Genomic DNA, 14,696 nt, shown 5'->3' on the forward strand with positions numbered 1-14,696 from the left:
TCAGTTAGGGAAACTGTGCCCGGAAGAGCTGACACAACAAGGAAAGGATTTGGAATCCAGGGTAAGACTCATACCAGCCACACCAATCACACTGTACAACTTGTGATAACCATACCCAGTTAACAGTATGAACAACAACTGAGCCTCATTTAACGGATGGCTCATAACAATAACCCTTTAGTTAAGCAATAACTATATACATGTATTGCAGAGAGTCCGCACTTGGGACGGGCGCCCAGCATCCACTACGGACTACGAGAAATAGAATTACCGGTGAGTAAATTCTTATTTTCTCTGACGTCCTAGTGGATGCTGGGAACTCCGTAAGGACCATGGGGATTATACCAAAGCTCCCAAACGGGCGGGAGAGTGCGGATGACTCTGCAGCACCGCATGAGCAAACTCAAGGTCCTCCTCAGCCAGGGTATCAAACTTGTAGAACTTAGCAAACTTGTTTGACCCCGACCAAGTAGCAGCTCGGCAAAGCTGTAAAGCCGAGACCCCTCGGGCAGCCGCCCAAGAAGAGCCCACCTTCCTTGTGGAATGGGCTTTCACCATTTTGGATGCGGCAATCCTGCCGCAGAGAGAACCAGCTGAATCGTGCTATAAATCCAGCGAGCAATAGTCTGCTTCGAAGCAGGAGCGCCAACCTTGTTGGCTGCATACAGAATAAACAGCGAGTCAGACTTTCTGACTCCCGCCGTTCCGGAAACATACATTTTCAAAGCCCGGACTACGTCCAGCAACTTGGAATCCTCCAAGTCCCTAGTAGCCGCAGGCACCACAATAGGCTGGTTCAAATGAAACGATGATACCACCCTAGGGAGAAATTGGGGACGAGTCCTCAATTCTGCCCTGTCCATATGGAAGATCAGATAAGGGCTTTTACATGACAAAACCGCCAATTCTGACACACGCCTAGCCGAAGCTAAGGCCAATAGCATGACCACTTTCCACGTGAGATATTTTAGCTCCACGGTCTTAAGTGGCTCAAACCAGTGGGATTTCAGGAAATCCAACACAACGTTAAGATCCCAAGGTGCCACCGGTGGCCCAAAAGGAGGCTGAATATGCAGCAACCCCGGAACAACGTCTGAACTTCAGGCAGTGAAGGCAGTTCTTTTTGAGAGAAAATGGATAGGGCCGAAATCTTGACCTTTATGGATCCTAATTTTAGGCCCATAGTCACTCCTGACTGTAGGAAGTGCAGGAATCGACCCCGCTGGAATTCCTCTGTAGGGCCTTCCCGGCCTCACACCAAGCAACCTATTTTCGCTATATACAGTGAAAAAGTCTTGCTGTCACGTCTTTCCTAGCTTTTATCAGCGTAGGAATAACTGCATCCGGAATGCCCTTTTCCGCTATGATCCGGCATTCAACCGCCATGCCGTCAAATGCAGCCGCGGTAAGTCTTGGAACAGACAGGGCCCCTGTTGCAACATGTCCTGTCTGAGAGGCAGCAGCCCTGAGTCCTCTGAGAGCATTTCTTGCAGCTCCGGGTACCGAGTCCTTCTTGGCCAGTTCGGAGCAAAGAATATTGTTCTCACTCCTCCTTTTATTACAATTCTCAGCCCTTGGGTATGAGAGGAAGAGGAGGGAATACATAGACCGACTGGAACACCCACGGTGTTACTAGTGCAACCACAGCTATCACCTGAGGGTCCCTTGACCCGGCGTAAAACCTGTTTTAGCTTTTTATTGAGGTGGGACGCCATCTAGTCCACCTGAGGCAGTTCCCATCAATTTGCAAACTGCGTGAAGACTTCCTGATGAAGTCCCCACTTTCCTGGGTGGAGGTCGTGCCTGCTGAGGAAGTCTGCTTCCCAGTTGTCCACTCCCGGAATGAACACTGCTGACAGTGTGCTTACTTGATTCTCCGCCCAGCGAAGAATTCTGGTGGCTTCTACCTGTCACAATCCTGACTGTAGGTTTTATATTTGGTGACTTACCCCTGCCATCTGTCCTGGATCCTGTGTCTTTTCACTCACGGAGTTAAACAGCTTGTCAGTTTTCCTGAGTTCTCTGCCTGAGAGGTAATAGTTAATTAGCTCCACCTGTGGTGATCTCCTGTGTGAGGCTGAATTCAGTAATCTGAAGTTCAGGCTTCAGTGTTCTCTCGGCCTGCTAGGCCTCGCTGCACTTCACAGCCTCCTCTAGAGTAGTCACATGACAGTGACTTCACCTGACCCAGAGTTGTCCAATCCTCTGCCAGCCTGAGACTCTCTACATCACCTAATCCTGCCCACCAATCATCAGGGACCAGGAAGTATAAATCAGGAGGCCGAGTTGGAATCTGGGCCAGATCCTCATGTCACATACAGCCTTGTGTGAGTCTTATGCTGAGCTCCCTTAAGGTAACCTTTGTACCTAAGTTCCTGTGGGAACTCTGTTCCCTTGTTACCGTTTGGTTTACTTGTATGTTGCCATTTGATTTCATCATTTTCCCTGAGTCTCAAAGTAAAGGCACAGCTGCAATGTTTCGTCTTAAAGGCACAGTACTGAATTCCGTGTTCTCCACTGAAAACCACAGAAGTCGTGTTTCAGTTTTACTACTGTTGTAGTTGGGACCTCCGTGACTCAGTACCTCAGTGCCTCATCATCTCCGTGCCTCAGTACCTCCGTGCCTCAGTACCTCCGTGCCTCAGCATCTCCGTGCCTCAGTACCTCCGTTCTTCCAGCACCTCCGTGCCTCAGTACCTCCGTGCTTCCAGCACCTCCGTGCCTCAGTACCTCCGTGCCTCAGTACCTCCGTGCCTCAGTACCTCCATGCTTCCAGCACCTCCGTGCCTCAGTACCTCCGTGCCTCAGCATCTCCGTGCCTCAGTACCTCCGTTCTTCCAGCACCTCCGTGCCTCAGTACCTCCGTGCTTCCAGCACCTCCGTGCCTCAGCACCTCCGTGCCTCAGCACCTCCGTGCCTCAGCACCTCCGTGCCTCAGCACCTCCGTGCCTTAGTACCTCCGTGCCTCCACGCATCCCAGTGCCTCCACGCATCCCAGTGCCTCTACGCACCTCAGTGTCCTCAAGCACCTCAGTGTCCTCAAGCACCTCAGTGTCCTCAAGCACCTCAGTGTCCTCAAGCACCTCAGTGTCCTCAAGCACCTCAGTGTCCTTTAGCACAGTTGAACCTGGTATTCTTCACTGATTCATCAGCGCCTTTCCAGTTCTGTCTTTCAGGAGACCTTCAGCGCCCCCACGTGCTTCCTGTCTGCCGACCTAATCCTGTATGAGGAGAGCCTAGATTCGGCCATCTCTGCCGCGGTTCCTCTTCCCAGTCATCGGAAGAATACTCGAGTCCACAACATTTCCAAACCAGGTCAGTGGTAGTATTCACATAATCCTCCAGTCGCCCGCACAGACTTCACTACACCGGGTTCACAAAAACCTCAGTCATGACAGTAGGAACTGGCCACATGGACCCGGCCGAAAGTGTTTGTCTGACGCATGACCTCCTAAGCAATATTGCAGGACGCTTGGGAGGTCTGGAGTCGACTCAGCATCGATTGGCACAGTGTCTGCAGCGGAATTCGTCCTCCAGAGATTCTATGACCTTCTGCTCTAAGACTCCTGACCAACTGCAGATTTTCTACCAGATGTTACTACAGTTACAAGAACTTTTGCCTAGTATTCTCTCTGTGATGCCTGATCTCCTTAGGAATACTACCAACGTTGTTGATCCTGTTTTGTCCCATTCAGTTAATAGAGTCTCTTCCTCTGCGCAAGGGAAAGTTTTTCATCAGAGCTATCCACGGCCCAAGCTCTCTGAAGCTGAACGTCAGCGGCGTAAGGAGCTACATCTCTGTCTTTACTGTGGAAATTCTGGTCATTTTGTTAAAGACTGTATTCTTCACAAGCCAGGTAATAGTGACAAATCTCAGTATCATAGTGCTCATGTCTACAAGTCATCCACAGTATCCGATCCATCTGCTGCTGACGGGGGTATCAAGAAGGCTACTCTTCTGAGAGAGACTCAAGTTTATGACTGGGGTCCGGTGGTTAAAAGACCTTATCCCAAGTTGCGTGTCCAGAGAAGAATGTTCAAGCCATTTACAGTCACAGAGGAGTCCGTGTCCACAGCCCCAGGAGGGGCGTCTTCAGAGCGTCCAGCCCCAGTGAGGGGTTCAGAGCGCCCAGCCCCAGAGAGTCTACAGGGTGCTGCCCAGCCAGAGATTCTACAGAGTGCTGCCCAGCCAGAGATTCTACAGAGTGCTGCCCAGCCAGAGATTCTACAGAGTGCTGCCCAGCCAGAGATTCTACAGAGTGCTGCCCAGCCAGAGATTCTACAGAGTGCTGCCCAGCCAGAGATTCTACAGAGTGCTGCCCAGCCAGAGAGTCTACAGAGTGCTGCCCAGCCAGAGAGTCTACAGAGTGCTGCCCAGCCAGAGAGTCTACAGAGTGCTGCCAAGCCCCGTGAAGAGGGGGCTCTTGCCTCAGCCCAGCCCCGTGAAGAGGGGGCTCTTGCCTCAGCCCAGCCCCGTGAAGAGGGGGCTCTTGCCTCAGCCCAGCCCCGTGAAGAGGGGGCTCTTGCCTCAGCCCAGCCCCGTGAAGTGGGGGCTCTTGCCTCAGCCCAGCCCTGTGAAGAAAGGGCTCAGCCCGTCCCGGTTCCAGCTGGTCCAGCAATACTCCAGGCCCTGCCTGGTCAGTCCATCCCGGTTCCAGCCGGTCCAGCAATACTCCAGGCCCAGCTTGGCCAGTCCGTTCCGGTTCCAGCCGGTCTATCAATACTCCAGGCTCCGCCTGGTCAGTCCGTCCCGGTTCCAGCCGGTCCAGCAATACTCCAGGACCAGCCTGGTCCGTCTCCTTTGGCTCCAGCCAATCCAAGTATCCTCGGATCCAATCCAGTCCTACTCGTCCAGCCAAAGCTTTCTTCAGTTTCATCCTCTAAGCTTTCGTCTGATGGTTTTCCACCTATTTACTTTGATGGAGATTTATTGCAATATGCCGCTCTGGTTGAACAATTTCTCTCTCGGATGGAGTCTGATCCTTCAGGTGCAGTAACTCTTTCCAACGTTACTCGATATCTGTTCCTGGCATTCAGAGGAAGAGCTTTGGAGTGGGCCAACATGCTCTTTGAGAGTAATGATCCTGTGTTCCATGACTTACAGACTTTCAGTAACGCTGTAGTTAAAGAATTTAGTCCTAAACCTTTGGAATCTGCATCAACGAAGGTCCTAAATTCTTCTGTATGAATTTCTCAAATTCCTCTAAGATTCAAGATGGGTGTCCGGAGTCCACCCTTGAAGAGGGGGATACTGTCACAATCCTGACTGTAGGTTTTATATTTGGTGACTTACCCCTGCCATCTGTCCTGGATCCTGTGTCTTTTCACTCACGGAGTTAAACAGCTTGTCAGTTTTCCTGAGTTCTCTGCCTGAGAGGTAATAGTTAATTAGCTCCACCTGTGGTGATCTCCTGTGTGAGGCTGAATTCAGTAATCTGAAGTTCAGGCTTCAGTGTTCTCTCGGCCTGCTAGGCCTCGCTGCACTTCACAGCCTCCTCTAGAGTAGTCACATGACAGTGACTTTACCTGACCCAGAGTTGTCCAATCCTCTGCCAGCCTGAGACTCTCTACATCACCTAATCCTGCCCACCAATCATCAGGGATCAGGAAGTATAAATCAGGAGGCTGAGTTGGAATCTGGGCCAGTTCCTCATGTCACATACAGCCTTGTGTGAGTCTTATGCTGAGCTCCCTTAAGGTAACCTTTGTACCTAAGTTCCTGTGGGAACTCTGTTCCCTTGTTACCGTTTGGTTTACTTGTGTGTTGCCATTTGATTTCATCATTTTCCCTGAGTCTCAAAGTAAAGGCACAGCTGCAATGTTTCGTCTTAAAGGCACAGTACTGAATTCCGTGTTCTCCACTGAAAACCACAGAAGTCGTGTTTCAGTTTTACTACTGTTGTAGTTGGGACCTCCGTGACTCAGTACCTCCGTGCCTCATCATCTCCGTGCCTCAGTACCTCCGTGCCTCAGTACCTCCGTGCCTCAGCATCTCCGTGCCTCAGTACCTCCGTTCTTCCAGCACCTCCGTGCCTCAGTACCTCCGTGCTTCCAGCACCTCCGTGCCTCAGTACCTCCGTGCCTCAGTACCTCCGTGCCTCAGTACCTCCATGCTTCCAGCACCTCTGTGCCTCAGTACCTCCATGCCTCAGCATCTCCGTGCCTCAGTACCTCCGTTCTTCCAGCACCTCCGTGCCTCAGTACCTCCGTGCTTCCAGCACCTCCGTGCCTCAGTACCTCCGTGCCTCAGCACCTCCGTGCCTTAGTACCTCCGTGCCTCCACGCATCCCAGTGCCTCTACGCACCTCAGTGTCCCCAAGCACCTCAGTGTCCCCAAGCACCTCAGTGTCCCCAAGCACCTCAGTGTCCCCAAGCACCTCAGTGTCCCCAAGCACCTCAGTGTCCTCAAGCACCTCAGTGTCCTCAAGCACCTCAGTGTCCTCAAGCACCTCAGTGTCCTCAAGCACCTCAGTGTCTCCAAGCACCTCAGTGTCTCCAAGTACCCCGTGCCCTTTAGCACAGTTGAACCTGGTATTCTTCACTGATTCATCAGCGCCTTTCCAGTTCTGTCTTTCAGGAGACCTTCAGTGCCCCCACGTGCTTCCTGTCTGCCGACCTAATCCTGTATGAGGAGAGCCTAGATTCGGCCATCTCTGCCGCGGTTCCTCTTCCCAGTCATCGGAAGAATACTCGAGTCCACAACATTTCCAAACCAGGTCAGTGGTAGTATTCACATAATCCTCCAGTCGCCCGCACAGACTTCACTACACCGGGTTCACAAAAACCTCAGTCATGACACTACCCTCGCCACCCTGCTCCTTGTGCCGCATTGGCGGTTTACATGAACCCCTGCGGTCTGACTGGATCAGAACCGGTTGGTCGCGAAGCAGGATCTCCGCTTGACTTAGGGCGTTGTATATGGACCTTAGTTCCAGGATATTGATGTGGAGGCAAGTCTGTTGACTTGACCACAGACCTTGGAAATTTCTTCCCTGTGTAACTGCCCGCCACCCTTGGAGGCTTGCATCCGTGGTCACCAGGATCCAGTCCTGAATGCCGAATCTGCGGCCCTCGAGAGGTGAGCACTCTGCAGCCACCACAGGAGAGACACCCTGGCCCTGGGGGATAGGGTGATTAACCGATGCATCTGAAGACGTGATCCGGACCACTTGTCCAGTAAGTCCCATTGGAAGGTCCTCGCATGGAACCTGCCTAAGGGGATGACCTCGTATGATGCCACCATCCTTCCCAGGACTCGAGTGCAGTGATGCACTGACACCTGTTTTGGTTTTAATAGATTCCTGACCAGTGTCATGAGTCCCTGAGCTCTCTCTATCGGGAGATAAACCCTTTTCTGGTCTGTGTCTAGGATAGTGCCTAGGAGAGGCAGATGAGCTGTAGGAACCAACTGCGACTTTGGAATATATAGAATCCAGCCGTGTTGCCGTTACACTTCCAGAGAAAATGATACGCTGTTCAGCAACTGCTCTCTTGATCTCGCTTGTATGAGGAGATCGTCCAAGTACGTGATAATAGTGACACCTTGCTTCCGCAGGAGCACAATCATATCCGCCATTACCTTGGTTATGACAATCCCGTACCGCAATTCTGAGGTACGCCTAATGAGGTGGATAAATGGGGACATGAAGGTATGCATCCCTTATGTCCCGATTCACGATAAAGTCTCCCCCTTTTTAGGCTTGCACTGACCGCTCTTAGCGATTCCATCTTGAACTTGAACCTTCTCAGGTATATGTTCAGGGATTTTTAATTCAATATGGGTCTGACCGAACCGTCTGGTTTCGGGATTACAACATGGTCGAATAATAACACCCTCTTGTTGAAGGAGGGGACCCTTGACCACCACCTGTTAAAGATACAATTTGTGAATTGCAGTTAACAGCGGCTCCCTCTCTTGGGGGGAAGCCCGCAGGGCCATCGGTGAGGGGGCATCTTCTCACAGTCCAGCTTGTATCCCTGAGACACAATATCTATTGCCCAGGGACCTAACAGGGAGTGAACCCACTTGTGGCTGAACTTACGAAGGCGTGTCCCCACCGGGCCTAGCTCTGCCTGTGGAGCCCCAGCGGCAAAGGTGGATTTTTGTAGGGGCCGGGGAGGACTTCTGTTCCTGGGAACTAACTGTGTTGATCCCGGCTCTGACAAGAAAGGACGCACCTCAGACTTTCTTGTTTCTTTATTCGAAAGGCTGCATTTAATAATGTCGTGCTTTCTTAGGCTGTGCAGGAATATAAGGCAAACTAGCAGAATTACCAGCTATAGCTGTGGAGACCAGGCCCAAGAACCCTTCTCCACACAATCCTTAGCCTTCCATATGCCTCTTAAGTCGGCATCATCTGTCCAATGCATATTCTACAGGACACGTCAAGCAGAGATCGACATAGGACCCAGTATAATCATGTCTCTTTGGGCATGCTTTATAACTATATATCTATCACTTAAGACAGCATCTTTAATATATTTACTAGGGTCTCAATCTATGCTGATAAGGTACCTGTCCACGCTGCCACAGCGCTATAAACCCATGCCGACACAAACGCCGGTCTGGGTAGTATACTAGAATGTGCACGCTATCTGCAGGATCCCTGAGAATAGCAAGTACTACTGTCTGTGCAAACAGGACACCCTAGGGGAAGATTCTCAACACTTCCTGGCCCTAGTGGGGAAAGGATACAGCCTGAGAATTCTCTTGTGGGAAGCTGCCGTCTCTTGTCTGGAGATTCCCACTCTTTTTCCTCATGAGAGGAGGGAAATTTACCTTAGCATTCTTCCCCTTAAACATGTGTACTCTCGTGTCAGGGACAGATGAGTCATCAGTGATATGCAAATCATCTTTTATTTCAATAATCATATATTGAATACCTTCTAGCCATCTTGGCTGTAACTTTGCATTATCGTAGTCGACAGTGGAGTTAAACTCCGTGTCGATACCAGTGTTTGTTATTTTGGATAGTGAGCATTGTGAGACTCTGAAGGTCTCTGTGACATAGGGACAGACATGGGTAGATTTCCTGTCTGTTCCCTAACCATTTGTGCAATAAATTCACCTTAGCACTTACACATATCCAAACAGGTGTCGGCGTTGTCGACGGAGACACCCTCTCACACACATATCCGCTCTATCACCTCCTTAGAGGAGCCTTTTACCTCAGACATGTCGACACACGCGTACCGACACACCACACACACAGGGGATGCTCTATTTGAGGACAGTTCCCCCACAAGGCCCTTTGGAGAGACAGAGAGAGAGTATGCCAGCACACACCCCAGCGCTATATAACCCAGGGATTACACTACAACTCAGTAGCTGCTGAATATACAATTTTTGTGCCTAAATTTATGTGCCCCCCCCCCCCCCTTCCCTCTCTTTTCACCCTTTGTGTACCTGGATACTGCAGGGGAGAGCCTGGGGAGCTTCCTACCAGCGCAGCTGTGAAGAGAAAATGGCGCTGGTGTGCGGAGGAAGAAGGCCCCGCCCCCTCAGCGGCGGGCTTCTGTCCTGTTTCTGACTAAAAATGGCGGGGGTTTTACACATATACAGTCACAGACTGTATTATGTGTATTTTTATGCCAAAGGTATTTTTATTGCTGGCCGGGGCGCCCCCCCAGCGCCCTGCACCCTACAGTGACCGGAGTGTGTGGTGTGCTGTGGGAGCAATGGCGCACAGCTGCGGTGCTGTGCGCTGCCTTAATGAAGACAGGAGTCTTCTGCCGCCGATTTCATCGCTTCTCTTCTGTCTTCTGGCTCTGCAAGGGGGACGGCGGCGCGGCTCCGGGAACGGACGATCGAGGTCAGGCCCTGTGTTCAAACCCTCTGGAGCTAATGGTGTCCAGTAGCCTAAGAAGCACAAGCTAGCTGCAAGCAGGTTGGTTTGCTTCTCTCCCCTCAGTCCCACGTAGCAGTGAGTCTGTTGCCAGCAGATCTCACTGAAAATAAAAAACCTAACAAATACTTTCTTTCTAGCAAGCTCAGGAGAGCCCACTAAGAGCACCCAGCTCTGGCCGGGCACAGGTTCTAACTGAGGTCTGGAGGAGGGGCATAGAGGGAGGAGCCAGTGCACACCAGATAGTACCTAATCAGGGCCGAAACTAGGATTTTTGTCACCCGGGGCAAGGTAGTCATTTGACACCCCCCCCCCCCCCCCCCCCCAAAAAAAAAAAGATTTTTTTTTTTTTACAATAAATAAATAAATAAATAAAAAAACCTAAACATTTTAAAATAAATAAGTAAATGAATAAAAATATTATATATATATATATATATATATATATATCTCTATCTCTTTCAGAACTTTTTTTACCTGAAAAATTGCCTTTTCTAACATAAATTTCATATCCAGGAAAAAGTGTCCCCATTTTACACAGTACGACAGGCAAGTGTCCCCATTTTACACATTGCGGCAGACAGGTGACCCCATTTTACACATTGCGGCAGACAGGTGTCCCCATTTTACACATTGCGGCAGGAAAGTGTCCCCATTTTACACATTGCGGCAGACACGTGTCCCCATTTTACACAGTACGACAGGCAAGTGTCCCCATTTTACACATTGCGGCAGACAGGTGACCCCATTTTACACATTGCGGCAGACAGGTGTCCCCATTTTACACATTGCGGCAGACACGTGTCCCCATTTTACACAGTACGACAGGCAAGTGTCCCCATTTTACACATTGCGGCAGACAGGTGACCCCATTTTACACAGTACGCTGGCAAGTGTCCCCATTTTACACATTGCGGCAGACACGTGTCCCCATTTTACACAGTACGACAGGCAAGTGTCCCCATTTTACACATTGCGGCAGACAGGTGACCCCATTTTACACATTGCGGCAGACAGGTGTCCCCATTTTACACATTGTGGCAGACACGTGTCCCCATTTTACACAGTACGACAGGCAAGTGTCCCCATTTTACACATTGCGGCAGGCACGTGTCCCCATTTTACACATTACGGCAGGCAAGTGTCCCCATTTTACACATTGCGGCAGACACGTGTGCCCATTTTACACAGTACGACAGGCAAGTGTCCCCATTTTACACATTGCAGCAGACAGGTGACCCCATTTTACACATTGCGGCAGACAGGTGTCCCCATTTTACACATTGCGGCAGGCACGTGTCCCCATTTTACACATTGCGGCAGGCACGTGTCCCCATTTTACACATTGCGGCAGGAAAAAGTGTCCCCATTTTACACATTGCGGCAGACAGGTCCCTATTTTACACATTCCGGCAGGTGGTGGTGGGGGGAGGGAGGGAGGGAGGGGGAGAGAGAGAGAGAGAGAGAGAGAGAGAGAGAGAGAGAGAGAGAGAGAGAGAGAGAGAGAGAGAGACTTACATTTGAAGCGGTTCTCGCCGCTCTTCAGCCGTCTCTCCCTCCTCGTCTGCGCGGCTCCCCCTTCTCCGTCCTCCCGAGTGCCCAGCTCGGGGGGCGGGGTTTCGTGGAATGACGCGTTTGCGTCGTGATGTCACAACGCAATCGCATCATTCCGCGAAACCCCGCCTCCCCGAGCTGGGCACTCGGGAGGACGGAGAAGGGGGTTTCAATTTTCAAAGTACAAAGAAGTGCCGCGGCGCTGCACTGGCGCATAGGGAGAGGTGTTAGGGGGTCTCGGCGCCCCCTCCAATCCGGCGCCCAGGTCGCCTGCCCCCCTAGCCCCCCCCTAGTTTCGGCCCTGACCTAATCTTTCTTTTAGAGTGCCCAATCTCCTGCGGAGCCCGTCTATTCCCCATGGTCCTTACGGAGTGCCCAGCATCCACTAGGACGTCAGAGAAATATAATGAAAATGCAGCATAAAAGCATACTATGGTAGTGGATCGGTGAGGCCGTTTTCTACCATTTGTGCAGCCATACACCTGGTATAGGTTAACTCTGTTGCATAAGAAGTTATGCAAGTAACCCAATGCCGTAGCAAAAAAAAAAAAAAAAACCATTGCAAGAGGACAGTATTGACAGCTTGACACCTATTGAATGTATTTTTCTAAACGTTGTTAGTGAAAACCACTAGTGGGTTTATCACCAAAAGAAGGCTTAGTGTGTGGCGCACTCTTTTGAAATATTAATACAGTATTAAAACATAACTTTTATTTAATTTTTTAAAATAAATCTTTATAGCCAGGCAAGACAAATCATCTGATAGCCTGAGAGTGCAGAGTAATAAAATACTAACCCTGAATTCAAAATACTATGATGATGATAATTCTATATTTGGGTTAGAGTAAACAAAGTATTGAAATACAAATATTAATAAACATAAAAATAATAATAAAGAATTTATAACCAAGCTGTGTATTTATTCAAAATGTATCAATGCTAATAGGCTACTAATTCAAGGAATTATTAAACTAGACGAATAATAAATTGGTAGTCCCTTATAATTTCTAGGACACAGACTATTACAAGGCAAAGTTTATACCTAAAAGGATAATGTGAAAATATTGTAACATAACGCCAGCTTTTACACCAGTCTACTGTTCAAGACTGTATAGATAGTGCAGATGTAAATTAATGCAAAGTTATGTCCACCAACTCGCAACAACTATATGGCTGGCATAACAACAAATACAGGAGAACAGATAATGAATGAACTGTCTCTTGTGATGATATTAATAAGGACTGTGAGGGAAAAAAGAAATCAGATTATAAACACAATAATTAGTGTTCCAGATGATTATTGCAAGCCCACAAGTGACTCTTAATTTGTCACACATAAGTGGACACAAGCCAATGTTTAGAAGCTGGTCTCAAATCATCACACAGAAAAACATATCATATATTACCATAGGTACAGCCGTCCCAGTGTCTGAAATGATAGTAGATGGTATCTAAAGGAGCATATATAGACCTTTCTTGCAGTCCTAAATACCAGGACTATTTTACACAGACACACCCAAAGATAGGATAGCCAATAAATTTCCCTAAAGGATATAGTTAGACTCATTTATCCATGTGTCAAATCTCCACATTTACAACAGCTCTCTAGACTGGAATAATTTATATGGTGATATATAGCATTGATAGGTTGCTATACTAATTGGGTTTTCTTAAACGCTGTTTGTTATTGTTGCAGCTTATTATTCCAGATCTCATATGACACTCTAAATTAGTCAAACATTATGGAAATGCATCAGAAAGGGAGAAAAGACATGATAAAGAGCCCCTGGTGTGTGGAAACGGTTTCCCTTTCTACTGATGCCCCATATGCCACTATGGGCAGTGGTGGGTACAATGAGAGTGGGGAAGAGCCGTCCACCAAGGACTGAAAGGACAGAGTAGTGCGAGCTGCTTCTGCTGTCCACGTTCTATGTCCCCCCTCCCCTGTTGCATATGAGCATTGCAGGGGGGGCCGCAGACAAAAGAACAGTGGATGAGAGGGCTGCTCTGAGTACCTTTCTGATGTACCGTCTGGTGTGTCTGTGTCAGAACAGGGTAGGTTCCCCGTTAGTCCTGTGGAGCCACTGCCGCGGTGAAGTGCCCAGCCGAATCAATTGAAGCCGTTTTTGTAACAGAAAGCCGGGTCTGTAGAGATATCTGCACCTCTGTGATTAGGTACGCCCCGCACCTGAAACAGACAGTGGTCTCCGTAATAGCAGGGAGCTGAGCCGACTGGCCTCCGTCTTGGCAGGGAGCCGTGGATAATAAATAACCGAGTCTCACTCGTATAGCATGCCGGGCTGGGTACGATTACCCATCTGTTAAAGAGCCGCTACCCTAATAGAACAACGGGAATGTAGCGTGCCGGGCTGGGTATAATTACCCGTCTGTTGGAGAGCTGCTGCTTTAATAGAGCGACGGGTCAGGATTAGTTCCTACACCCCTCTGTGAGGTCTCCGTCTTTGCAGGGAGACTATTGAATGTAGTGTTGGATATGGCCGCAGCCTACTTACTGTATGTGCAGCCTAAGTTGTTGTGCCAATTCTTTTCTCAGCATTTTTCTAAAGGAGCCATATAAGATCAATATTGAGATGAGGACACCACCACTGGCATTGAGAAGTTGATAGATGTTGAGCAGTGACACCAGTCCTTCTTACCTCCTGAGCACTGATCCCATCTGAGTTAACGCTACTTCAATTAGCAATTTCAATGGGTCACCAGTATTGCATGCTTGGTACTGCCTCAATTGATACATAGGCTTCCCCAAGGGAGAGAGTTATCAGCACCAGCAGTAACCGCATTAAAACATAGGGTGATATAGGGCAAGAAAGCATCCAATTTCTCAGAAACACTCAATTTCACAAGAAAAAACGTTTTTCACCCTTTGGTAAATCAGCCCGTGTTCCATGCCTAAAAACACTTTTTGTGGGAGACTGCCCATTGGCCAGTGCTATGAGGTTGCCCCACAGGCTAAAATTTGCCCACCATTCACTGTCAGTTAATAAAGTTATATTGGGGGTCATTCCGAGTTGATCGTAGCTGTGCTAAATTTAGCACAGCTATGATCATCTTCCCTGACATGCAGGGCTAGTCTGCCACGCATGTCAGTGCCGCCCCCCCCCCCCCCCGCACAAATACAAAAACATCGCACAGCGGCGATGCTCTTGTATTTGTGGAGTAACTCCCGGCCAGCGCAGCTCCTGCGGCTGGCCGAGAGTTGTGTGTTGCTGCCACTGGCCGCAGCGGCTGCGTGAGGCGACACGCAGCCGCTGTGGCACGCCCCCCCAATGGTCCGGC

The sequence above is a fragment of the Pseudophryne corroboree genome, chromosome 7 (genome assembly GCF_028390025.1).
Source record: "Pseudophryne corroboree isolate aPseCor3 chromosome 7, aPseCor3.hap2, whole genome shotgun sequence".
Taxonomy (NCBI): Eukaryota; Metazoa; Chordata; class Amphibia; order Anura; family Myobatrachidae; genus Pseudophryne; species Pseudophryne corroboree.